Source organism: Hyla sarda, chromosome 8 (genome assembly GCF_029499605.1).
Source record: "Hyla sarda isolate aHylSar1 chromosome 8, aHylSar1.hap1, whole genome shotgun sequence".
Taxonomy (NCBI): domain Eukaryota; kingdom Metazoa; phylum Chordata; class Amphibia; order Anura; family Hylidae; genus Hyla; species Hyla sarda.
The window spans coordinates 114,616,282-114,641,675 of NC_079196.1; the positions used below are offsets into that span (position 1 = coordinate 114,616,282).

At 43.3% G+C, this 25,394-nt stretch overlaps 15 pseudogenes; all 15 read left to right on the forward strand.

Moving 5' to 3' along the window:
- Positions 1–67: 67 nt before the first annotated feature.
- On the forward strand, positions 68–330 carry LOC130288770 (U2 spliceosomal RNA; annotated as a pseudogene).
- Positions 331–1,801: 1,471 nt separating this feature from the next.
- On the forward strand, positions 1,802–2,065 carry LOC130289900 (U2 spliceosomal RNA; annotated as a pseudogene).
- A 1,462-nt stretch (positions 2,066–3,527) lies between these two features.
- On the forward strand, positions 3,528–3,792 carry LOC130288564 (U2 spliceosomal RNA; annotated as a pseudogene).
- A 1,464-nt stretch (positions 3,793–5,256) lies between these two features.
- Positions 5,257–5,521, forward strand: LOC130288565 (U2 spliceosomal RNA; annotated as a pseudogene).
- Positions 5,522–6,984: 1,463 nt separating this feature from the next.
- On the forward strand, positions 6,985–7,249 carry LOC130288010 (U2 spliceosomal RNA; annotated as a pseudogene).
- Positions 7,250–8,722: 1,473 nt separating this feature from the next.
- LOC130286582 (U2 spliceosomal RNA) lies at positions 8,723–8,986 on the forward strand (annotated as a pseudogene).
- A 1,467-nt stretch (positions 8,987–10,453) lies between these two features.
- LOC130286344 (U2 spliceosomal RNA) lies at positions 10,454–10,717 on the forward strand (annotated as a pseudogene).
- A 1,473-nt stretch (positions 10,718–12,190) lies between these two features.
- Positions 12,191–12,454, forward strand: LOC130286583 (U2 spliceosomal RNA; annotated as a pseudogene).
- A 1,475-nt stretch (positions 12,455–13,929) lies between these two features.
- On the forward strand, positions 13,930–14,193 carry LOC130286584 (U2 spliceosomal RNA; annotated as a pseudogene).
- A 1,460-nt stretch (positions 14,194–15,653) lies between these two features.
- Positions 15,654–15,917, forward strand: LOC130286586 (U2 spliceosomal RNA; annotated as a pseudogene).
- A 1,460-nt stretch (positions 15,918–17,377) lies between these two features.
- Positions 17,378–17,641, forward strand: LOC130286587 (U2 spliceosomal RNA; annotated as a pseudogene).
- Positions 17,642–19,120: 1,479 nt separating this feature from the next.
- Positions 19,121–19,384, forward strand: LOC130286588 (U2 spliceosomal RNA; annotated as a pseudogene).
- A 1,479-nt stretch (positions 19,385–20,863) lies between these two features.
- LOC130289358 (U2 spliceosomal RNA) lies at positions 20,864–21,127 on the forward strand (annotated as a pseudogene).
- Positions 21,128–22,594: 1,467 nt separating this feature from the next.
- LOC130286589 (U2 spliceosomal RNA) lies at positions 22,595–22,858 on the forward strand (annotated as a pseudogene).
- A 1,461-nt stretch (positions 22,859–24,319) lies between these two features.
- Positions 24,320–24,583, forward strand: LOC130286590 (U2 spliceosomal RNA; annotated as a pseudogene).
- The last annotated feature ends 811 nt before the right edge of the window (positions 24,584–25,394 follow it).

The following is a 25,394-nucleotide window of genomic DNA, read 5'->3' on the forward strand; positions in this document are numbered from 1 at the left end:
TTCCATTCCTATGAGTAATGTGAGTGCTCATGAAGGGGACATGGTTGGGTCCACCCCTTTCCCGGTTATCCCCTCTAGGCCTTTTGGCTTAGATCAAGTGTAAAAAAAGAAAGGATCTTGCGACAGATCGCATCCTGAGGCACGTTTTTTTTGTGTGAATACTTGCACTTGGGTGACTTGTGAGCACATACTGATACATACGTTCCCTATCTGGGGACCATAAATTAAATGGATTTTTGAGAAAGGGAGCTGATTTGGAAGCTTGCTTCTGTCGCCCTATGCATTGACCCGATGTGGCAGTATCTTCGGGTAGTGAACAGTGCACCACCCCATTCCAGTGTTAAACAAGAAAGATTCTCATTTAATCCTCCGTGGGTGAGAATTTGAGTTTGAGAATTGGAGACCAAAATGATGAGTTGCACTGACTGGTTTATGAACGTCTATTCATTTAGCGTTTTAATGACCATGTTTGCACACTGATTGGTGTAAAAAAATAAAATAAAACTAAATAATAATAATCTAGCACACCTGTGCAGGTTTGACATGACATGACAGGTAGCTGTCTTGTGGGTGGTGCTGAATCCTGTTAAATGACATGAGGGTCTCATGCCTATACACAAGGGTGTGTCATTGCTGTTGCTTGACCATGCATTGGTTTCTGTGGTCAGTGAATGATAAAAACAAAATTTACCATCCATTGATGGATGGGAAATCCGCCATGAGGCATTTGTTTTTAGAAACTGCTGCTCACAACCAATGTTGCAATGGAGTGTCTCCATCTGCTGGTGGTATTGGAAAGGCATTAGTGCTATGACAGGGTCTGAAGAAGAAGAAGAAGAAGAAGACGGAAAAAAATATATATAAAAAGAAAAAGAGAGAGAGAGAGAGAGACTGACTTAGTGAGCGAGTGAGTGAGAGAGTGAGAGTGAGTGAGAGTGAATGAGTGAGTGAGTGATTGAGTGAGTGAGTGAGTGAGTGAGTGAGAACAAATGAGTTAAAGCAAGTGAGTGAGAGAGATCGAATGAATGAAAGTCTGAATGACAGAAAGAAAAAAGGATGAAGAAAGAAGCATGAAGAAAAAAAAATGTATATGGAGTTGCTGACATGAGTGCAATCTACAAAGCCGTTGAGGCTGATCCTCATGGGAGGATTATTGCACCAGGACCCTTAGCACTTTTAAAATGCCATTCAATGCCACGGGCTAGATGTAAACTGCAGATGACCATGTTGTGGTAGTTACCATGGATACCCAAGTGATGTGTGAGCTAACACATAGGCCCAACAGATTCCAAGAAGGCCAGAATCACCAGCGGCACCACCATCGATTGTCAGGTCACCCGGATTCAGCAAATACCAGAGTCCAAAATGATGCAGGTTTATACTGTTAATTTTCAGTTTATCGTTACAGTTGGTGTTATTCCATGTCGGAAGGGACGCAGCTACAGCCAGTGGGGTAACTAGAGACAGGCAGGCAGCTATGTGCAACAAAGGTAGGCGTGTTGTTTTCATATGCAGATCTGAAATATTGTCTTATATGCAAGAGGAGGAGTGATGGGGGTTCAGGCAAAAGCCAGGCTATGGATTGCATTGCTAAATGCTCCATCAGAGTGCAATGGTCGCCTGTCCTTTTTTTAAGTGATGATGTGGGTTTAGCCTGTGCTGTATGTATGTATGGGTGGCTGACTGCCACCCACCCAGAAAGTGTATGGGAGGCTGGTTGGCTGCCAGCCTTCCTTCCATTCCTATGAGTAATGTGAGTGCTCATGAAGGGGACATGGTTGGGTCCACCCCTTTCCCGGTTATCCCCTCTAGTCCTTTTGGCTTAGATCAAGTGTAAAAAAAGAAAGGATCTTGCGACAGATCGCATCCTGAGGCACGTTTTTTTTTGTGTGAATACTTGCACTTGGGTGACTTGTGAGCACATACTGATACATACGTTCCCTATCTGGGGACCATAAATTAAATGGATTTTTGAGAAAGGGAGCTGATTTGGAAGCTTGCTTCTGTCGCCCTATGCATTGACCCGATGTGGCAGTATCTTCGGGTAGTGAACAGTGCACCACCCCATTCCAGTGTTAAACAAGAAAGATTCTCATTTAATCCTCCGTGGGTGAGAATTTGAGTTTGAGAATTGGAGACCAAAATGATGAGTTGCACTGACTGGTTTATGAACGTCTATTCATTTAGCGTTTTAATGACCATGTTTGCACACTGATTGGTGTAAAAAAATAAAATAAAACTAAATAATAATAATCTAGCACACCTGTGCAGGTTTGACATGACATGACAGGTAGCTGTCTTGTGGGTGGTGCTGAATCCTGTTAAATGACATGAGGGTCTCATGCCTATACACAAGGGTGTGTCATTGCTGTTGCTTGACCATGCATTGGTTTCTGTGGTCAGTGAATGATAAAAACAAAATTTACCATCCATTGATGGATGGGAAATCCGCCATGAGGCATTTGTTTTTAGAAACTGCTGCTCACAACCAATGTTGCAATGGAGTGTCTCCATCTGCTGGTGGTATTGGAAAGGCATTAGTGCTATGACAGGGTCTGAAGAAGAAGAAGAAGAAGACGGAAAAAAATATATATAAAAAGAAAAAGAGAGAGAGAGAGAGAGACTGACTTAGTGAGCGAGTGAGTGAGAGAGTGAGTGAGAGTGAATGAGTGAGTGAGTGATTGAGTGAGTGAGTGAGTGAGTGAGTGAGAACAAATGAGTTAAAGCAAGTGAGTGAGAGAGATCGAATGAATGAAAGTCTGAATGACAGAAAGAAAAAAGGATGAAGAAAGAAGCATGAAGAAAAAAAAATGTATATGGAGTTGCTGACATGAGTGCAATCTACAAAGCCGTTGAGGCTGATCCTCATGGGAGGATTATTGCACCCGGACCCTTAGCACTTTTAAAATGCCATTCAATGCCACGGGCTAGATGTAAACTGCAGATGACCATGTTGTGGTAGTTACCATGGATACCCAAGTGATGTGTGAGCTAACACATAGGCCCAACAGATTCCAAGAAGGCCAGAATCACCAGCGGCACCACCATCGATTGTCAGGTCACCCGGATTCAGCAAATACCAGAGTCCAAAATGATGCAGGTTTATACTGTTAATTTTCAGTTTATCGTTACAGTTGGTGTTATTCCATGTCGGAAGGGACGCAGCTACAGCCAGTGGGGTAACTAGAGACAGGCAGGCAGCTATGTGCAACAAAGGTAGGCGTGTTGTTTTCATATGCAGATCTGAAATATTGTCTTATATGCAAGAGGAGGAGTGATGGGGGTTCAGGCAAAAGCCAGGCTATGGATTGCATTGCTAAATGCTCCATCAGAGTGCAATGGTCGCCTGTCCTTTTTTTAAGTGATGATGTGGGTTTAGCCTGTGCTGTATGTATGTATGGGTGGCTGACTGCCACCCACCCAGAAAGTGTATGGGAGGCTGGTTGGCTGCCAGCCTTCCTTCCATTCCTATGAGTAATGTGAGTGCTCATGAAGGGGACATGGTTGGGTCCACCCCTTTCCCGGTTATCCCCTCTAGGCCTTTTGGCTTAGATCAAGTGTAAAAAAAAGAAAGGATCTTGCGACAGATCGCATCCTGAGGCACGTTTTTTTTTGTGTGAATACTTGCACTTGGGTGACTTGTGAGCACATACTGATACATACGTTCCCTATCTGGGGACCATAAATTAAATGGATTTTTGAGAAAGGGAGCTGATTTGGAAGCTTGCTTCTGTCGCCCTATGCATTGACCCGATGTGGCAGTATCTTCGGGTAGTGAACAGTGCACCACCCCATTCCAGTGTTAAACAAGAAAGATTCTCATTTAATCCTCCGTGGGTGAGAATTTGAGTTTGAGAATTGGAGACCAAAATGATGAGTTGCACTGACTGGTTTATGAACGTCTATTCATTTAGCGTTTTAATGACCATGTTTGCACACTGATTGGTGTAAAAAAATAAAATAAAACTAAATAATAATAATCTAGCACACCTGTGCAGGTTTGACATGACATGACAGGTAGCTGTCTTGTGGGTGGTGCTGAATCCTGTTAAATGACATGAGGGTCTCATGCCTATACACAAGGGTGTGTCATTGCTGTTGCTTGACCATGCATTGGTTTCTGTGGTCAGTGAATGATAAAAACAAAATTTACCATCCATTGATGGATGGGAAATCCGCCATGAGGCATTTGTTTTTAGAAACTGCTGCTCACAACCAATGTTGCAATGGAGTGTCTCCATCTGCTGGTGGTATTGGAAAGGCATTAGTGCTATGACAGGGTCTGAAGAAGAAGAAGAAGAAGACGGAAAAAAATATATATAAAAAGAAAAAGAGAGAGAGAGAGAGAGACTGACTTAGTGAGCGAGTGAGTGAGAGAGTGAGAGTGAGTGAGAGTGAATGAGTGAGTGAGTGATTGAGTGAGTGAGTGAGTGAGTGAGAACAAATGAGTTAAAGCAAGTGAGTGAGAGAGATCGAATGAATGAAAGTCTGAATGACAGAAAGAAAAAAGGATGAAGAAAGAAGCATGAAGAAAAAAAAATGTATATGGAGTTGCTGACATGAGTGCAATCTACAAAGCCGTTGAGGCTGATCCTCATGGGAGGATTATTGCACCCGGACCCTTAGCACTTTTAAAATGCCATTCAATGCCACGGGCTAGATGTAAACTGCAGATGACCATGTTGTGGTAGTTACCATGGATACCCAAGTGATGTGTGAGCTAACACATAGGCCCAACAGATTCCAAGAAGGCCAGAATCACCAGCGGCACCACCATCGATTGTCAGGTCACCCGGATTCAGCAAATACCAGAGTCCAAAATGATGCAGGTTTATACTGTTAATTTTCAGTTTATCGTTACAGTTGGTGTTATTCCATGTCGGAAGGGACGCAGCTACAGCCAGTGGGGTAACTAGAGACAGGCAGGCAGCTATGTGCAACAAAGGTAGGCGTGTTGTTTTCATATGCAGATCTGAAATATTGTCTTATATGCAAGAGGAGGAGTGATGGGGGTTCAGGCAAAAGCCAGGCTATGGATTGCATTGCTAAATGCTCCATCAGAGTGCAATGGTCGCCTGTCCTTTTTTTAAGTGATGATGTGGGTTTAGCCTGTGCTGTATGTATGTATGGGTGGCTGACTGCCACCCACCCAGAAAGTGTATGGGAGGCTGGTTGGCTGCCAGCCTTCCTTCCATTCCTATGAGTAATGTGAGTGCTCATGAAGGGGACATGGTTGGGTCCACCCCTTTCCCGGTTATCCCCTCTAGGCCTTTTGGCTTAGATCAAGTGTAAAAAAAAGAAAGGATCTTGCGACAGATCGCATCCTGAGGCACGTTTTTTTTTGTGTGAATACTTGCACTTGGGTGACTTGTGAGCACATACTGATACATACGTTCCCTATCTGGGGACCATAAATTAAATGGATTTTTGAGAAAGGGAGCTGATTTGGAAGCTTGCTTCTGTCGCCCTATGCATTGACCCGATGTGGCAGTATCTTCGGGTAGTGAACAGTGCACCACCCCATTCCAGTGTTAAACAAGAAAGATTCTCATTTAATCCTCCGTGGGTGAGAATTTGAGTTTGAGAATTGGAGACCAAAATGATGAGTTGCACTGACTGGTTTATGAACGTCTATTCATTTAGCGTTTTAATGACCATGTTTGCACACTGATTGGTGTAAAAAAATAAAATAAAACTAAATAATAATAATCTAGCACACCTGTGCAGGTTTGACATGACATGACAGGTAGCTGTCTTGTGGGTGGTGCTGAATCCTGTTAAATGACATGAGGGTCTCATGCCTATACACAAGGGTGTGTCATTGCTGTTGCTTGACCATGCATTGGTTTCTGTGGTCAGTGAATGATAAAAACAAAATTTACCATCCATTGATGGATGGGAAATCCGCCATGAGGCATTTGTTTTTAGAAACTGCTGCTCACAACCAATGTTGCAATGGAGTGTCTCCATCTGCTGGTGGTATTGGAAAGGCATTAGTGCTATGACAGGGTCTGAAGAAGAAGAAGAAGACGGAAAAAAATATATATAAAAAGAAAAAGAGAGAGAGAGAGAGAGAGACTGACTTAGTGAGCGAGTGAGTGAGAGAGTGAGAGTGAGTGAGAGTGAATGAGTGAGTGAGTGATTGAGTGAGTGAGTGAGTGAGTGAGAACAAATGAGTTAAAGCAAGTGAGTGAGAGAGATCGAATGAATGAAAGTCTGAATGACAGAAAGAAAAAAGGATGAAGAAAGAAGCATGAAGAAAAAAAAATGTATATGGAGTTGCTGACATGAGTGCAATCTACAAAGCCGTTGAGGCTGATCCTCATGGGAGGATTATTGCACCAGGACCCTTAGCACTTTTAAAATGCCATTCAATGCCACGGGCTAGATGTAAACTGCAGATGACCATGTTGTGGTAGTTACCATGGATACCCAAGTGATGTGTGAGCTAACACATAGGCCCAACAGATTCCAAGAAGGCCAGAATCACCAGCGGCACCACCATCGATTGTCAGGTCACCCGGATTCAGCAAATACCAGAGTCCAAAATGATGCAGGTTTATACTGTTAATTTTCAGTTTATCGTTACAGTTGGTGTTATTCCATGTCGGAAGGGACGCAGCTACAGCCAGTGGGGTAACTAGAGACAGGCAGGCAGCTATGTGCAGCAAAGGTAGGCGTGTTGTTTTCATATGCAGATCTGAAATATTGTCTTATATGCAAGAGGAGGAGTGATGGGGGTTCAGGCAAAAGCCAGGCTATGGATTGCATTGCTAAATGCTCCATCAGAGTGCAATGGTCGCCTGTCCTTTTTTTAAGTGATGATGTGGGTTTAGCCTGTGCTGTATGTATGTATGGGTGGCTGACTGCCACCCACCCAGAAAGTGTATGGGAGGCTGGTTGGCTGCCAGCCTTCCTTCCATTCCTATGAGTAATGTGAGTGCTCATGAAGGGGACATGGTTGGGTCCACCCCTTTCCCGGTTATCCCCTCTAGGCCTTTTGGCTTAGATCAAGTGTAAAAAAAGAAAGGATCTTGCGACAGATCGCATCCTGAGGCACGTTTTTTTTTTGTGTGAATACTTGCACTTGGGTGACTTGTGAGCACATACTGATACATACGTTCCCTATCTGGGGACCATAAATTAAATGGATTTTTGAGAAAGGGAGCTGATTTGGAAGCTTGCTTCTGTCGCCCTATGCATTGACCCGATGTGGCAGTATCTTCGGGTAGTGAACAGTGCACCACCCCATTCCAGTGTTAAACAAGAAAGATTCTCATTTAATCCTCCGTGGGTGAGAATTTGAGTTTGAGAATTGGAGACCAAAATGATGAGTTGCACTGACTGGTTTATGAACGTCTATTCATTTAGCGTTTTAATGACCATGTTTGCACACTGATTGGTGTAAAAAAATAAAATAAAACTAAATAATAATAATCTAGCACACCTGTGCAGGTTTGACATGACATGACAGGTAGCTGTCTTGTGGGTGGTGCTGAATCCTGTTAAATGACATGAGGGTCTCATGCCTATACACAAGGGTGTGTCATTGCTGTTGCTTGACCATGCATTGGTTTCTGTGGTCAGTGAATGATAAAAACAAAATTTACCATCCATTGATGGATGGGAAATCCGCCATGAGGCATTTGTTTTTAGAAACTGCTGCTCACAACCAATGTTGCAATGGAGTGTCTCCATCTGCTGGTGGTATTGGAAAGGCATTAGTGCTATGACAGGGTCTGAAGAAGAAGAAGAAGAAGAAGAAGAAGACGGAAAAAAATATATATAAAAAGAAAAAGAGAGAGAGAGAGAGAGACTGACTTAGTGAGCGAGTGAGTGAGAGAGTGAGAGTGAGTGAGAGTGAATGAGTGAGTGAGTGATTGAGTGAGTGAGTGAGTGAGTGAGAACAAATGAGTTAAAGCAAGTGAGTGAGAGAGATCGAATGAATGAAAGTCTGAATGACAGAAAGAAAAAAGGATGAAGAAAGAAGCATGAAGAAAAAAAAATGTATATGGAGTTGCTGACATGAGTGCAATCTACAAAGCCGTTGAGGCTGATCCTCATGGGAGGATTATTGCACCAGGACCCTTAGCACTTTTAAAATGCCATTCAATGCCACGGGCTAGATGTAAACTGCAGATGACCATGTTGTGGTAGTTACCATGGATACCCAAGTGATGTGTGAGCTAACACATAGGCCCAACAGATTCCAAGAAGGCCAGAATCACCAGCGGCACCACCATCGATTGTCAGGTCACCCGGATTCAGCAAATACCAGAGTCCAAAATGATGCAGGTTTATACTGTTAATTTTCAGTTTATCGTTACAGTTGGTGTTATTCCATGTCGGAAGGGACGCAGCTACAGCCAGTGGGGTAACTAGAGACAGGCAGGCAGCTATGTGCAACAAAGGTAGGCGTGTTGTTTTCATATGCAGATCTGAAATATTGTCTTATATGCAAGAGGAGGAGTGATGGGGGTTCAGGCAAAAGCCAGGCTATGGATTGCATTGCTAAATGCTCCATCAGAGTGCAATGGTCGCCTGTCCTTTTTTTAAGTGATGATGTGGGTTTAGCCTGTGCTGTATGTATGTATGGGTGGCTGACTGCCACCCACCCAGAAAGTGTATGGGAGGCTGGTTGGCTGCCAGCCTTCCTTCCATTCCTATGAGTAATGTGAGTGCTCATGAAGGGGACATGGTTGGGTCCACCCCTTTCCCGGTTATCCCCTCTAGGCCTTTTGGCTTAGATCAAGTGTAAAAAAAGAAAGGATCTTGCGACAGATCGCATCCTGAGGCACGTTTTTTTTTGTGTGAATACTTGCACTTGGGTGACTTGTGAGCACATACTGATACATACGTTCCCTATCTGGGGACCATAAATTAAATGGATTTTTGAGAAAGGGAGCTGATTTGGAAGCTTGCTTCTGTCGCCCTATGCATTGACCCGATGTGGCAGTATCTTCGGGTAGTGAACAGTGCACCACCCCATTCCAGTGTTAAACAAGAAAGATTCTCATTTAATCCTCCGTGGGTGAGAATTTGAGTTTGAGAATTGGAGACCAAAATGATGAGTTGCACTGACTGGTTTATGAACGTCTATTCATTTAGCGTTTTAATGACCATGTTTGCACACTGATTGGTGTAAAAAAATAAAATAAAACTAAATAATAATAATCTAGCACACCTGTGCAGGTTTGACATGACATGACAGGTAGCTGTCTTGTGGGTGGTGCTGAATCCTGTTAAATGACATGAGGGTCTCATGCCTATACACAAGGGTGTGTCATTGCTGTTGCTTGACCATGCATTGGTTTCTGTGGTCAGTGAATGATAAAAACAAAATTTACCATCCATTGATGGATGGGAAATCCGCCATGAGGCATTTGTTTTTAGAAACTGCTGCTCACAACCAATGTTGCAATGGAGTGTCTCCATCTGCTGGTGGTATTGGAAAGGCATTAGTGCTATGACAGGGTCTGAAGAAGAAGAAGAAGAAGAAGACGGAAAAAAATATATATAAAAAGAAAAAGAGAGAGAGAGAGAGAGACTGACTTAGTGAGCGAGTGAGTGAGAGAGTGAGAGTGAGTGAGAGTGAATGAGTGAGTGAGTGATTGAGTGAGTGAGTGAGTGAGTGAGAACAAATGAGTTAAAGCAAGTGAGTGAGAGAGATCGAATGAATGAAAGTCTGAATGACAGAAAGAAAAAAGGATGAAGAAAGAAGCATGAAGAAAAAAAAATGTATATGGAGTTGCTGACATGAGTGCAATCTACAAAGCCGTTGAGGCTGATCCTCATGGGAGGATTATTGCACCAGGACCCTTAGCACTTTTAAAATGCCATTCAATGCCACGGGCTAGATGTAAACTGCAGATGACCATGTTGTGGTAGTTACCATGGATACCCAAGTGATGTGTGAGCTAACACATAGGCCCAACAGATTCCAAGAAGGCCAGAATCACCAGCGGCACCACCATCGATTGTCAGGTCACCCGGATTCAGCAAATACCAGAGTCCAAAATGATGCAGGTTTATACTGTTAATTTTCAGTTTATCGTTACAGTTGGTGTTATTCCATGTCGGAAGGGACGCAGCTACAGCCAGTGGGGTAACTAGAGACAGGCAGGCAGCTATGTGCAACAAAGGTAGGCGTGTTGTTTTCATATGCAGATCTGAAATATTGTCTTATATGCAAGAGGAGGAGTGATGGGGGTTCAGGCAAAAGCCAGGCTATGGATTGCATTGCTAAATGCTCCATCAGAGTGCAATGGTCGCCTGTCCTTTTTTTAAGTGATGATGTGGGTTTAGCCTGTGCTGTATGTATGTATGGGTGGCTGACTGCCACCCACCCAGAAAGTGTATGGGAGGCTGGTTGGCTGCCAGCCTTCCTTCCATTCCTATGAGTAATGTGAGTGCTCATGAAGGGGACATGGTTGGGTCCACCCCTTTCCCGGTTATCCCCTCTAGGCCTTTTGGCTTAGATCAAGTGTAAAAAAAGAAAGGATCTTGCGACAGATCGCATCCTGAGGCACGTTTTTTTTTGTGTGAATACTTGCACTTGGGTGACTTGTGAGCACATACTGATACATACGTTCCCTATCTGGGGACAATAAATTAAATGGATTTTTGAGAAAGGGAGCTGATTTGGAAGCTTGCTTCTGTCGCCCTATGCATTGACCCGATGTGGCAGTATCTTCGGGTAGTGAACAGTGCACCACCCCATTCCAGTGTTAAACAAGAAAGATTCTCATTTAATCCTCCGTGGGTGAGAATTTGAGTTTGAGAATTGGAGACCAAAATGATGAGTTGCACTGACTGGTTTATGAACGTCTATTCATTTAGCGTTTTAATGACCATGTTTGCACACTGATTGGTGTAAAAAAATAAAATAAAACTAAATAATAATAATCTAGCACACCTGTGCAGGTTTGACATGACATGACAGGTAGCTGTCTTGTGGGTGGTGCTGAATCCTGTTAAATGACATGAGGGTCTCATGCCTATACACAAGGGTGTGTCATTGCTGTTGCTTGACCATGCATTGGTTTCTGTGGTCAGTGAATGATAAAAACAAAATTTACCATCCATTGATGGATGGGAAATCCGCCATGAGGCATTTGTTTTTAGAAACTGCTGCTCACAACCAATGTTGCAATGGAGTGTCTCCATCTGCTGGTGGTATTGGAAAGGCATTAGTGCTATGACAGGGTCTGAAGAAGAAGAAGAAGAAGAAGAAGAAGACGGAAAAAAATATATATAAAAAGAAAAAGAGAGAGAGAGAGAGAGACTGACTTAGTGAGCGAGTGAGTGAGAGAGTGAGAGTGAGTGAGAGTGAATGAGTGAGTGAGTGATTGAGTGAGTGAGTGAGTGAGTGAGAACAAATGAGTTAAAGCAAGTGAGTGAGAGAGATCGAATGAATGAAAGTCTGAATGACAGAAAGAAAAAAGGATGAAGAAAGAAGCATGAAGAAAAAAAAATGTATATGGAGTTGCTGACATGAGTGCAATCTACAAAGCCGTTGAGGCTGATCCTCATGGGAGGATTATTGCACCAGGACCCTTAGCACTTTTAAAATGCCATTCAATGCCACGGGCTAGATGTAAACTGCAGATGACCATGTTGTGGTAGTTACCATGGATACCCAAGTGATGTGTGAGCTAACACATAGGCCCAACAGATTCCAAGAAGGCCAGAATCACCAGCGGCACCACCATCGATTGTCAGGTCACCCGGATTCAGCAAATACCAGAGTCCAAAATGATGCAGGTTTATACTGTTAATTTTCAGTTTATCGTTACAGTTGGTGTTATTCCATGTCGGAAGGGACGCAGCTACAGCCAGTGGGGTAACTAGAGACAGGCAGGCAGCTATGTGCAACAAAGGTAGGCGTGTTGTTTTCATATGCAGATCTGAAATATTGTCTTATATGCAAGAGGAGGAGTGATGGGGGTTCAGGCAAAAGCCAGGCTATGGATTGCATTGCTAAATGCTCCATCAGAGTGCAATGGTCGCCTGTCCTTTTTTTAAGTGATGATGTGGGTTTAGCCTGTGCTGTATGTATGTATGGGTGGCTGACTGCCACCCACCCAGAAAGTGTATGGGAGGCTGGTTGGCTGCCAGCCTTCCTTCCATTCCTATGAGTAATGTGAGTGCTCATGAAGGGGACATGGTTGGGTCCACCCCTTTCCCGGTTATCCCCTCTAGGCCTTTTGGCTTAGATCAAGTGTAAAAAAAGAAAGGATCTTGCGACAGATCGCATCCTGAGGCACGTTTTTTTTTGTGTGAATACTTGCACTTGGGTGACTTGTGAGCACATACTGATACATACGTTCCCTATCTGGGGACCATAAATTAAATGGATTTTTGAGAAAGGGAGCTGATTTGGAAGCTTGCTTCTGTCGCCCTATGCATTGACCCGATGTGGCAGTATCTTCGGGTAGTGAACAGTGCACCACCCCATTCCAGTGTTAAACAAGAAAGATTCTCATTTAATCCTCCGTGGGTGAGAATTTGAGTTTGAGAATTGGAGACCAAAATGATGAGTTGCACTGACTGGTTTATGAACGTCTATTCATTTAGCGTTTTAATGACCATGTTTGCACACTGATTGGTGTAAAAAAATAAAATAAAACTAAATAATAATAATCTAGCACACCTGTGCAGGTTTGACATGACATGACAGGTAGCTGTCTTGTGGGTGGTGCTGAATCCTGTTAAATGACATGAGGGTCTCATGCCTATACACAAGGGTGTGTCATTGCTGTTGCTTGACCATGCATTGGTTTCTGTGGTCAGTGAATGATAAAAACAAAATTTACCATCCATTGATGGATGGGAAATCCGCCATGAGGCATTTGTTTTTAGAAACTGCTGCTCACAACCAATGTTGCAATGGAGTGTCTCCATCTGCTGGTGGTATTGGAAAGGCATTAGTGCTATGACAGGGTCTGAAGAAGAAGAAGAAGAAGAAGACGGAAAAAAATATATATAAAAAGAAAAAGAGAGAGAGAGAGAGAGACTGACTTAGTGAGCGAGTGAGTGAGAGAGTGAGAGTGAGTGAGAGTGAATGAGTGAGTGAGTGATTGAGTGAGTGAGTGAGTGAGTGAGTGAGTGAGAACAAATGAGTTAAAGCAAGTGAGTGAGAGAGATCGAATGAATGAAAGTCTGAATGACAGAAAGAAAAAAGGATGAAGAAAGAAGCATGAAGAAAAAAAAATGTATATGGAGTTGCTGACATGAGTGCAATCTACAAAGCCGTTGAGGCTGATCCTCATGGGAGGATTATTGCACCAGGACCCTTAGCACTTTTAAAATGCCATTCAATGCCACGGGCTAGATGTAAACTGCAGATGACCATGTTGTGGTAGTTACCATGGATACCCAAGTGATGTGTGAGCTAACACATAGGCCCAACAGATTCCAAGAAGGCCAGAATCACCAGCGGCACCACCATCGATTGTCAGGTCACCCGGATTCAGCAAATACCAGAGTCCAAAATGATGCAGGTTTATACTGTTAATTTTCAGTTTATCGTTACAGTTGGTGTTATTCCATGTCGGAAGGGACGCAGCTACAGCCAGTGGGGTAACTAGAGACAGGCAGGCAGCTATGTGCAACAAAGGTAGGCGTGTTGTTTTCATATGCAGATCTGAAATATTGTCTTATATGCAAGAGGAGGAGTGATGGGGGTTCAGGCAAAAGCCAGGCTATGGATTGCATTGCTAAATGCTCCATCAGAGTGCAATGGTCGCCTGTCCTTTTTTTAAGTGATGATGTGGGTTTAGCCTGTGCTGTATGTATGTATGGGTGGCTGACTGCCACCCACCCAGAAAGTGTATGGGAGGCTGGTTGGCTGCCAGCCTTCCTTCCATTCCTATGAGTAATGTGAGTGCTCATGAAGGGGACATGGTTGGGTCCACCCATTTCCCGGTTATCCCCTCTAGGCCTTTTGGCTTAGATCAAGTGTAAAAAAAGAAAGGATCTTGCGACAGATCGCATCCTGAGGCACGTTTTTTTTTGTGTGAATACTTGCACTTGGGTGACTTGTGAGCACATACTGATACATACGTTCCCTATCTGGGGACCATAAATTAAATGGATTTTTGAGAAAGGGAGCTGATTTGGAAGCTTGCTTCTGTCGCCCTATGCATTGACCCGATGTGGCAGTATCTTCGGGTAGTGAACAGTGCACCACCCCATTCCAGTGTTAAACAAGAAAGATTCTCATTTAATCCTCCGTGGGTGAGAATTTGAGTTTGAGAATTGGAGACCAAAATGATGAGTTGCACTGACTGGTTTATGAACGTCTATTCATTTAGCGTTTTAATGACCATGTTTGCACACTGATTGGTGTAAAAAAATAAAATAAAACTAAATAATAATAATCTAGCACACCTGTGCAGGTTTGACATGACATGACAGGTAGCTGTCTTGTGGGTGGTGCTGAATCCTGTTAAATGACATGAGGGTCTCATGCCTATACACAAGGGTGTGTCATTGCTGTTGCTTGACCATGCATTGGTTTCTGTGGTCAGTGAATGATAAAAACAAAATTTACCATCCATTGATGGATGGGAAATCCGCCATGAGGCATTTGTTTTTAGAAACTGCTGCTCACAACCAATGTTGCAATGGAGTGTCTCCATCTGCTGGTGGTATTGGAAAGGCATTAGTGCTATGACAGGGTCTGAAGAAGAAGAAGAAGAAGACGGAAAAAAATATATATAAAAAGAAAAAGAGAGAGAGAGAGAGAGACTGACTTAGTGAGCGAGTGAGTGAGAGAGTGAGAGTGAGTGAGAATGAATGAGTGAGTGAGTGATTGAGTGAGTGAGTGAGTGAGAACAAATGAGTTAAAGCAAGTGAGTGAGAGAGATCGAATGAATGAAAGTCTGAATGACAGAAAGAAAAAAGGATGAAGAAAGAAGCATGAAGAAAAAAAAATGTATATGGAGTTGCTGACATGAGTGCAATCTACAAAGCCGTTGAGGCTGATCCTCATGGGAGGATTATTGCACCAGGACCCTTAGCACTTTTAAAATGCCATTCAATGCCACGGGCTAGATGTAAACTGCAGATGACCATGTTGTGGTAGTTACCATGGATACCCAAGTGATGTGTGAGCTAACACATAGGCCCAACAGATTCCAAGAAGGCCAGAATCACCAGCGGCACCACCATCGATTGTCAGGTCACCCGGATTCAGCAAATACCAGAGTCCAAAATGATGCAGGTTTATACTGTTAATTTTCAGTTTATCGTTACAGTTGGTGTTATTCCATGTCGGAAGGGACGCAGCTACAGCCAGTGGGGTAACTAGAGACAGGCAGGCAGCTATGTGCAACAAAGGTAGGCGTGTTGTTTTCATATGCAGATCTGAAATATTGTCTTATATGCAAGAGGAGGAGTGATGGGGGTTCAGGCAAAAGCCAGGCTATGGATTGCATTGCTAAATGCTCCATCAGAGTGCAATGGTCGCCTGTCCTTTTTTTAAGTGATGATGTGGGTTTAGCCTGTGCTGTATGTATGTATGGGTGGCTGACTGCCACCCACCCAGAAAGTGTATGGGAGGCTGGTTGGCTGCCAGCCTTCCTTCCATTCCTATGAGTAATGTGAGTGCTCATGAAGGGGACATGGTTGGGTCCACCCCTTTCCCGGTTATCCCCTCTAGGCCTTTTGGCTTAGATCAAGTGTAAAAAAAGAAAGGATCTTGCGACAGATCGCATCCTGAGGCACGTTTTTTTTTGTGTGAATACTTGCACTTGGGTGACTTGTGAGCACATACTGATACATACGTTCCCTATCTGGGGACCATAAATTAAATGGATTTTTGAGAAAGGGAGCTGATTTGGAAGCTTGCTTCTGTCGCCCTATGCATTGACCCGATGTGGCAGTATCTTCGGGTAGTGAACAGTGCACCACCCCATTCCAGTGTTAAACAAGAAAGATTCTCATTTAATCCTCCGTGGGTGAGAATTTGAGTTTGAGAATTGGAGACCAAAATGATGAGTTGCACTGACTGGTTTATGAACGTCTATTCATTTAGCGTTTTAATGACCATGTTTGCACACTGATTGGTGTAAAAAAATAAAATAAAACTAAATAATAATAATCTAGCACACCTGTGCAGGTTTGACATGACATGACAGGTAGCTGTCTTGTGGGTGGTGCTGAATCCTGTTAAATGACATGAGGGTCTCATGCCTATACACAAGGGTGTGTCATTGCTGTTGCTTGACCATGCATTGGTTTCTGTGGTCAGTGAATGATAAAAACAAAATTTACCATCCATTGATGGATGGGAAATCCGCCATGAGGCATTTGTTTTTAGAAACTGCTGCTCACAACCAATGTTGCAATGGAGTGTCTCCATCTGCTGGTGGTATTGGAAAGGCATTAGTGCTATGACAGGGTCTGAAGAAGAAGAAGAAGAAGACGGAAAAAAATATATATAAAAAGAAAAAGAGAGAGAGAGAGAGAGACTGACTTAGTGAGCGAGTGAGTGAGAGAGTGAGAGTGAGTGAGAGTGAATGAGTGAGTGAGTGATTGAGTGAGTGAGTGAGTGAGAACAAATGAGTTAAAGCAAGTGAGTGAGAGAGATCGAATGAATGAAAGTCTGAATGACAGAAAGAAAAAAGGATGAAGAAAGAAGCATGAAGAAAAAAAAATGTATATGGAGTTGCTGACATGAGTGCAATCTACAAAGCCGTTGAGGCTGATCCTCATGGGAGGATTATTGCACCAGGACCCTTAGCACTTTTAAAATGCCATTCAATGCCACGGGCTAGATGTAAACTGCAGATGACCATGTTGTGGTAGTTACCATGGATACCCAAGTGATGTGTGAGCTAACACATAGGCCCAACAGATTCCAAGAAGGCCAGAATCACCAGCGGCACCACCATCGATTGTCAGGTCACCCGGATTCAGCAAATACCAGAGTCCAAAATGATGCAGGTTTATACTGTTAATTTTCAGTTTATCGTTACAGTTGGTGTTATTCCATGTCGGAAGGGACGCAGCTACAGCCAGTGGGGTAACTAGAGACAGGCAGGCAGCTATGTGCAACAAAGGTAGGCGTGTTGTTTTCATATGCAGATCTGAAATATTGTCTTATATGCAAGAGGAGGAGTGATGGGGGTTCAGGCAAAAGCCAGGCTATGGATTGCATTGCTAAATGCTCCATCAGAGTGCAATGGTCGCCTGTCCTTTTTTTAAGTGATGATGTGGGTTTAGCCTGTGCTGTATGTATGTATGGGTGGCTGACTGCCACCCACCCAGAAAGTGTATGGGAGGCTGGTTGGCTGCCAGCCTTCCTTCCATTCCTATGAGTAATGTGAGTGCTCATGAAGGGGACATGGTTGGGTCCACCCCTTTCCCGGTTATCCCCTCTAGGCCTTTTGGCTTAGATCAAGTGTAAAAAAAGAAAGGATCTTGCGACAGATCGCATCCTGAGGCACGTTTTTTTTTGTGTGAATACTTGCACTTGGGTGACTTGTGAGCACATACTGATACATACGTTCCCTATCTGGGGACCATAAATTAAATGGATTTTTGAGAAAGGGAGCTGATTTGGAAGCTTGCTTCTGTCGCCCTATGCATTGACCCGATGTGGCAGTATCTTCGGGTAGTGAACAGTGCACCACCCCATTCCAGTGTTAAACAAGAAAGATTCTCATTTAATCCTCCGTGGGTGAGAATTTGAGTTTGAGAATTGGAGACCAAAATGATGAGTTGCACTGACTGGTTTATGAACGTCTATTCATTTAGCGTTTTAATGACCATGTTTGCACACTGATTGGTGTAAAAAAATAAAATAAAACTAAATAATAATAATCTAGCACACCTGTGCAGGTTTGACATGACATGACAGGTAGCTGTCTTGTGGGTGGTGCTGAATCCTGTTAAATGACATGAGGGTCTCATGCCTATACACAAGGGTGTGTCATTGCTGTTGCTTGACCATGCATTGGTTTCTGTGGTCAGTGAATGATAAAAACAAAATTTACCATCCATTGATGGATGGGAAATCCGCCATGAGGCATTTGTTTTTAGAAACTGCTGCTCACAACCAATGTTGCAATGGAGTGTCTCCATCTGCTGGTGGTATTGGAAAGGCATTAGTGCTATGACAGGGTCTGAAGAAGAAGAAGAAGAAGAAGAAGAAGAAGAAGACGGAAAAAAATATATATAAAAAGAAAAAGAGAGAGAGAGAGAGAGACTGACTTAGTGAGCGAGTGAGTGAGAGAGTGAGAGTGAGTGAGAGTGAATGAGTGAGTGAGTGATTGAGTGAGTGAGTGAGTGAGTGAGAACAAATGAGTTAAAGCAAGTGAGTGAGAGAGATCGAATGAATGAAAGTCTGAATGACAGAAAGAAAAAAGGATGAAGAAAGAAGCATGAAGAAAAAAAAATGTATATGGAGTTGCTGACATGAGTGCAATCTACAAAGCCGTTGAGGCTGATCCTCATGGGAGGATTATTGCACCAGGACCCTTAGCACTTTTAAAATGCCATTCAATGCCACGGGCTAGATGTAAACTGCAGATGACCATGTTGTGGTAGTTACCATGGATACCCAAGTGATGTGTGAGCTAACACATAGGCCCAACAGATTCCAAGAAGGCCAGAATCACCAGCGGCACCACCATCGATTGTCAGGTCACCCGGATTCAGCAAATACCAGAGTCCAAAATGATGCAGGTTTATACTGTTAATTTTCAGTTTATCGTTACAGTTGGTGTTATTCCATGTCGGAAGGGACGCAGCTACAGCCAGTGGGGTAACTAGAGACAGGCAGGCAGCTATGTGCAACAAAGGTAGGCGTGTTGTTTTCATATGCAGATCTGAAATATTGTCTTATATGCAAGAGGAGGAGTGATGGGGGTTCAGGCAAAAGCCAGGCTATGGATTGCATTGCTAAATGCTCCATCAGAGTGCAATGGTCGCCTGTCCTTTTTTTAAGTGATGATGTGGGTTTAGCCTGTGCTGTATGTATGTATGGGTGGCTGACTGCCACCCACCCAGAAAGTGTATGGGAGGCTGGTTGGCTGCCAGCCTTCCTTCCATTCCTATGAGTAATGTGAGTGCTCATGAAGGGGACATGGTTGGGTCCACCCCTTTCCCGGTTATCCCCTCTAGGCCTTTTGGCTTAGATCAAGTGTAAAAAAAGAAAGGATCTTGCGACAGATCGCATCCTGAGGCACGTTTTTTTTTGTGTGAATACTTGCACTTGGGTGACTTGTGAGCACATACTGATACATACGTTCCCTATCTGGGGACCATAAATTAAATGGATTTTTGAGAAAGGGAGCTGATTTGGAAGCTTGCTTCTGTCGCCCTATGCATTGACCCGATGTGGCAGTATCTTCGGGTAGTGAACAGTGCACCACCCCATTCCAGTGTTAAACAAGAAAGATTCTCATTTAATCCTCCGTGGGTGAGAATTTGAGTTTGAGAATTGGAGACCAAAATGATGAGTTGCACTGACTGGTTTATGAACGTCTATTCATTTAGCGTTTTAATGACCATGTTTGCACACTGATTGGTGTAAAAAAATAAAATAAAACTAAATAATAATAATCTAGCACACCTGTGCAGGTTTGACATGACATGACAGGTAGCTGTCTTGTGGGTGGTGCTGAATCCTGTTAAATGACATGAGGGTCTCATGCCTATACACAAGGGTGTGTCATTGCTGTTGCTTGACCATGCATTGGTTTCTGTGGTCAGTGAATGATAAAAACAAAATTTACCATCCATTGATGGATGGGAAATCCGCCATGAGGCATTTGTTTTTAGAAACTGCTGCTCACAACCAATGTTGCAATGGAGTGTCTCCATCTGCTGGTGGTATTGGAAAGGCATTAGTGCTATGACAGGGTCTGAAGAAGAAGAAGAAGAAGAAGAAGAAGAAGAAGACGGAAAAAAATATATATAAAAAGAAAAAGAGAGAGAGAGAGAGAGACTGACTTAGTGAGCGAGTGAGTGAGAGAGTGAGAGTGAGTGAGAGTGAATGAGTGAGTGAGTGATTGAGTGAGTGAGTGAGTGAGTGAGAACAAATGAGTTAAAGCAAGTGAGTGAGAGAGATCGAATGAATGAAAGTCTGAATGACAGAAAGAAAAAAGGATGAAGAAAGAAGCATGAAGAAAAAAAAATGTATATGGAGTTGCTGACATGAGTGCAATCTACAAAGCCGTTGAGGCTGATCCTCATGGGAGGATTATTGCACCAGGACCCTTAGCACTTTTAAAATGCCATTCAATGCCACGGGCTAGATGTAAACTGCAGATGACCATGTTGTGGTAGTTACCATGGATACCCAAGTGATGTGTGAGCTAACACATAGGCCCAACAGATTCCAAGAAGGCCAGAATCACCAGCGGCACCACCATCGATTGTCAGGTCACCCGGATTCAGCAAATACCAGAGTCCAAAATGATGCAGGTTTATACTGTTAATTTTCAGTTTATCGTTACAGTTGGTGTTATTCCATGTCGGAAGGGACGCAGCTACAGCCAGTGGGGTAACTAGAGACAGGCAGGCAGCTATGTGCAACAAAGGTAGGCGTGTTGTTTTCATATGCAGATCTGAAATATTGTCTTATATGCAAGAGGAGGAGTGATGGGGGTTCAGGCAAAAGCCAGGCTATGGATTGCATTGCTAAATGCTCCATCAGAGTGCAATGGTCGCCTGTCCTTTTTTTAAGTGATGATGTGGGTTTAGCCTGTGCTGTATGTATGTATGGGTGGCTGACTGCCACCCACCCAGAAAGTGTATGGGAGGCTGGTTGGCTGCCAGCCTTCCTTCCATTCCTATGAGTAATGTGAGTGCTCATGAAGGGGACATGGTTGGGTCCACCCCTTTCCCGGTTATCCCCTCTAGGCCTTTTGGCTTAGATCAAGTGTAAAAAAAGAAAGGATCTTGCGACAGATCGCATCCTGAGGCACGTTTTTTTTTGTGTGAATACTTGCACTTGGGTGACTTGTGAGCACATACTGATACATACGTTCCCTATCTGGGGACCATAAATTAAATGGATTTTTGAGAAAGGGAGCTGATTTGGAAGCTTGCTTCTGTTGCCCTATGCATTGACCCGATGTGGCAGTATCTTCGGGTAGTGAACAGTGCACCACCCCATTCCAGTGTTAAACAAGAAAGATTCTCATTTAATCCTCCGTGGGTGAGAATTTGAGTTTGAGAATTGGAGACCAAAATGATGAGTTGCACTGACTGGTTTATGAACGTCTATTCATTTAGCGTTTTAATGACCATGTTTGCACACTGATTGGTGTAAAAAAATAAAATAAAACTAAATAATAATAATCTAGCACACCTGTGCAGGTTTGACATGACATGACAGGTAGCTGTCTTGTGGGTGGTGCTGAATCCTGTTAAATGACATGAGGGTCTCATGCCTATACACAAGGGTGTGTCATTGCTGTTGCTTGACCATGCATTGGTTTCTGTGGTCAGTGAATGATAAAAACAAAATTTACCATCCATTGATGGATGGGAAATCCGCCATGAGGCATTTGTTTTTAGAAACTGCTGCTCACAACCAATGTTGCAATGGAGTGTCTCCATCTGCTGGTGGTATTGGAAAGGCATTAGTGCTATGACAGGGTCTGAAGAAGAAGAAGAAGAAGAAGACGGAAAAAAATATATATAAAAAGAAAAAGAGAGAGAGAGAGAGAGACTGACTTAGTGAGCGAGTGAGTGAGAGAGTGAGAGTGAGTGAGAGTGAATGAGTGAGTGAGTGATTGAGTGAGTGAGTGAGTGAGTGAGAACAAATGAGTTAAAGCAAGTGAGTGAGAGAGATCGAATGAATGAAAGTCTGAATGACAGAAAGAAAAAAGGATGAAGAAAGAAGCATGAAGAAAAAAAAATGTATATGGAGTTGCTGACATGAGTGCAATCTACAAAGCCGTTGAGGCTGATCCTCATGGGAGGATTATTGCACCAGGACCCTTAGCACTTTTAAAATGCCATTCAATGCCACGGGCTAGATGTAAACTGCAGATGACCATGTTGTGGTAGTTACCATGGATACCCAAGTGATGTGTGAGCTAACACATAGGCCCAACAGATTCCAAGAAGGCCAGAATCACCAGCGGCACCACCATCGATTGTCAGGTCACCCGGATTCAGCAAATACCAGAGTCCAAAATGATGCAGGTTTATACTGTTAATTTTCAGTTTATCGTTACAGTTGGTGTTATTCCATGTCGGAAGGGACGCAGCTACAGCCAGTGGGGTAACTAGAGACAGGCAGGCAGCTATGTGCAACAAAGGTAGGCGTGTTGTTTTCATATGCAGATCTGAAATATTGTCTTATATGCAAGAGGAGGAGTGATGGGGGTTCAGGCAAAAGCCAGGCTATGGATTGCATTGCTAAATGCTCCATCAGAGTGCAATGGTCGCCTGTCCTTTTTTTAAGTGATGATGTGGGTTTAGCCTGTGCTGTATGTATGTATGGGTGGCTGACTGCCACCCACCCAGAAAGTGTATGGGAGGCTGGTTGGCTGCCAGCCTTCCTTCCATTCCTATGAGTAATGTGAGTGCTCATGAAGGGGACATGGTTGGGTCCACCCCTTTCCCGGTTATCCCCTCTAGGCCTTTTGGCTTAGATCAAGTGTAAAAAAAGAAAGGATCTTGCGACAGATCGCATCCTGAGGCACGTTTTTTTTTGTGTGAATACTTGCACTTGGGTGACTTGTGAGCACATACTGATACATACGTTCCCTATCTGGGGACCATAAATTAAATGGATTTTTGAGAAAGGGAGCTGATTTGGAAGCTTGCTTCTGTCGCCCTATGCATTGACCCGATGTGGCAGTATCTTCGGGTAGTGAACAGTGCACCACCCCATTCCAGTGTTAAACAAGAAAGATTCTCATTTAATCCTCCGTGGGTGAGAATTTGAGTTTGAGAATTGGAGACCAAAATGATGAGTTGCACTGACTGGTTTATGAACGTCTATTCATTTAGCGTTTTAATGACCATGTTTGCACACTGATTGGTGTAAAAAAATAAAATAAAACTAAATAATAATAATCTAGCACACCTGTGCAGGTTTGACATGACATGACAGGTAGCTGTCTTGTGGGTGGTGCTGAATCCTGTTAAATGACATGAGGGTCTCATGCCTATACACAAGGGTGTGTCATTGCTGTTGCTTGACCATGCATTGGTTTCTGTGGTCAGTGAATGATAAAAACAAAATTTACCATCCATTGATGGATGGGAAATCCGCCATGAGGCATTTGTTTTTAGAAACTGCTGCTCACAACCAATGTTGCAATGGAGTGTCTCCATCTGCTGGTGGTATTGGAAAGGCATTAGTGCTATGACAGGGTCTGAAGAAGAAGAAGAAGAAGAAGACGGAAAAAAATATATATAAAAAGAAAAAGAGAGAGAGAGAGAGACTGACTTAGTGAGCGAGTGAGTGAGAGAGTGAGAGTGAGTGAGAGTGAATGAGTGAGTGAGTGATTGAGTGAGTGAGTGAGTGAGAACAAATGAGTTAAAGCAAGTGAGTGAGAGAGATCGAATGAATGAAAGTCTGAATGACAGAAAGAAAAAAGGATGAAGAAAGAAGCATGAAGAAAAAAAAATGTATATGGAGTTGCTGACATGAGTGCAATCTACAAAGCCGTTGAGGCTGATCCTCATGGGAGGATTATTGCACCAGGACCCTTAGCACTTTTAAAATGCCATTCAATGCCACGGGCTAGATGTAAACTGCAGATGACCATGTTGTGGTAGTTACCATGGATACCCAAGTGATGTGTGAGCTAACACATAGGCCCAACAGATTCCAAGAAGGCCAGAATCACCAGCGGCACCACCATCGATTGTCAGGTCACCCGGATTCAGCAAATACCAGAGTCCAAAATGATGCAGGTTTATACTGTTAATTTTCAGTTTATCGTTACAGTTGGTGTTATTCCATGTCGGAAGGGACGCAGCTACAGCCAGTGGGGTAACTAGAGACAGGCAGGCAGCTATGTGCAACAAAGGTAGGCGTGTTGTTTTCATATGCAGATCTGAAATATTGTCTTATATGCAAGAGGAGGAGTGATGGGGGTTCAGGCAAAAGCCAGGCTATGGATTGCATTGCTAAATGCTCCATCAGAGTGCAATGGTCGCCTGTCCTTTTTTTAAGTGATGATGTGGGTTTAGCCTGTGCTGTATGTATGTATGGGTGGCTGACTGCCACCCACCCAGAAAGTGTATGGGAGGCTGGTTGGCTGCCAGCCTTCCTTCCATTCCTATGAGTAATGTGAGTGCTCATGAAGGGGACATGGTTGGGTCCACCCCTTTCCCGGTTATCCCCTCTAGGCCTTTTGGCTTAGATCAAGTGTAAAAAAAGAAAGGATCTTGCGACAGATCGCATCCTGAGGCACGTTTTTTTTTGTGTGAATACTTGCACTTGGGTGACTTGTGAGCACATACTGATACATACGTTCCCTATCTGGGGACCATAAATTAAATGGATTTTTGAGAAAGGGAGCTGATTTGGAAGCTTGCTTCTGTCGCCCTATGCATTGACCCGATGTGGCAGTATCTTCGGGTAGTGAACAGTGCACCACCCCATTCCAGTGTTAAACAAGAAAGATTCTCATTTAATCCTCCGTGGGTGAGAATTTGAGTTTGAGAATTGGAGACCAAAATGATGAGTTGCACTGACTGGTTTATGAACGTCTATTCATTTAGCGTTTTAATGACCATGTTTGCACACTGATTGGTGTAAAAAAATAAAATAAAACTAAATAATAATAATCTAGCACACCTGTGCAGGTTTGACATGACATGACAGGTAGCTGTCTTGTGGGTGGTGCTGAATCCTGTTAAATGACATGAGGGTCTCATGCCTATACACAAGGGTGTGTCATTGCTGTTGCTTGACCATGCATTGGTTTCTGTGGTCAGTGAATGATAAAAACAAAATTTACCATCCATTGATGGATGGGAAATCCGCCATGAGGCATTTGTTTTTAGAAACTGCTGCTCACAACCAATGTTGCAATGGAGTGTCTCCATCTGCTGGTGGTATTGGAAAGGCATTAGTGCTATGACAGGGTCTGAAGAAGAAGAAGAAGAAGAAGACGGAAAAAAATATATATAAAAAGAAAAAGAGAGAGAGAGAGAGAGAGACTGACTTAGTGAGCGAGTGAGTGAGAGAGTGAGAGTGAGTGAGAGTGAATGAGTGAGTGAGTGATTGAGTGAGTGAGTGAGTGAGTGAGTGAGTGAGAACAAATGAGTTAAAGCAAGTGAGTGAGAGAGATCGAATGAATGAAAGTCTGAATGACAGAAAGAAAAAAGGATGAAGAAAGAAGCATGAAGAAAAAAAAATGTATATGGAGTTGCTGACATGAGTGCAATCTACAAAGCCGTTGAGGCTG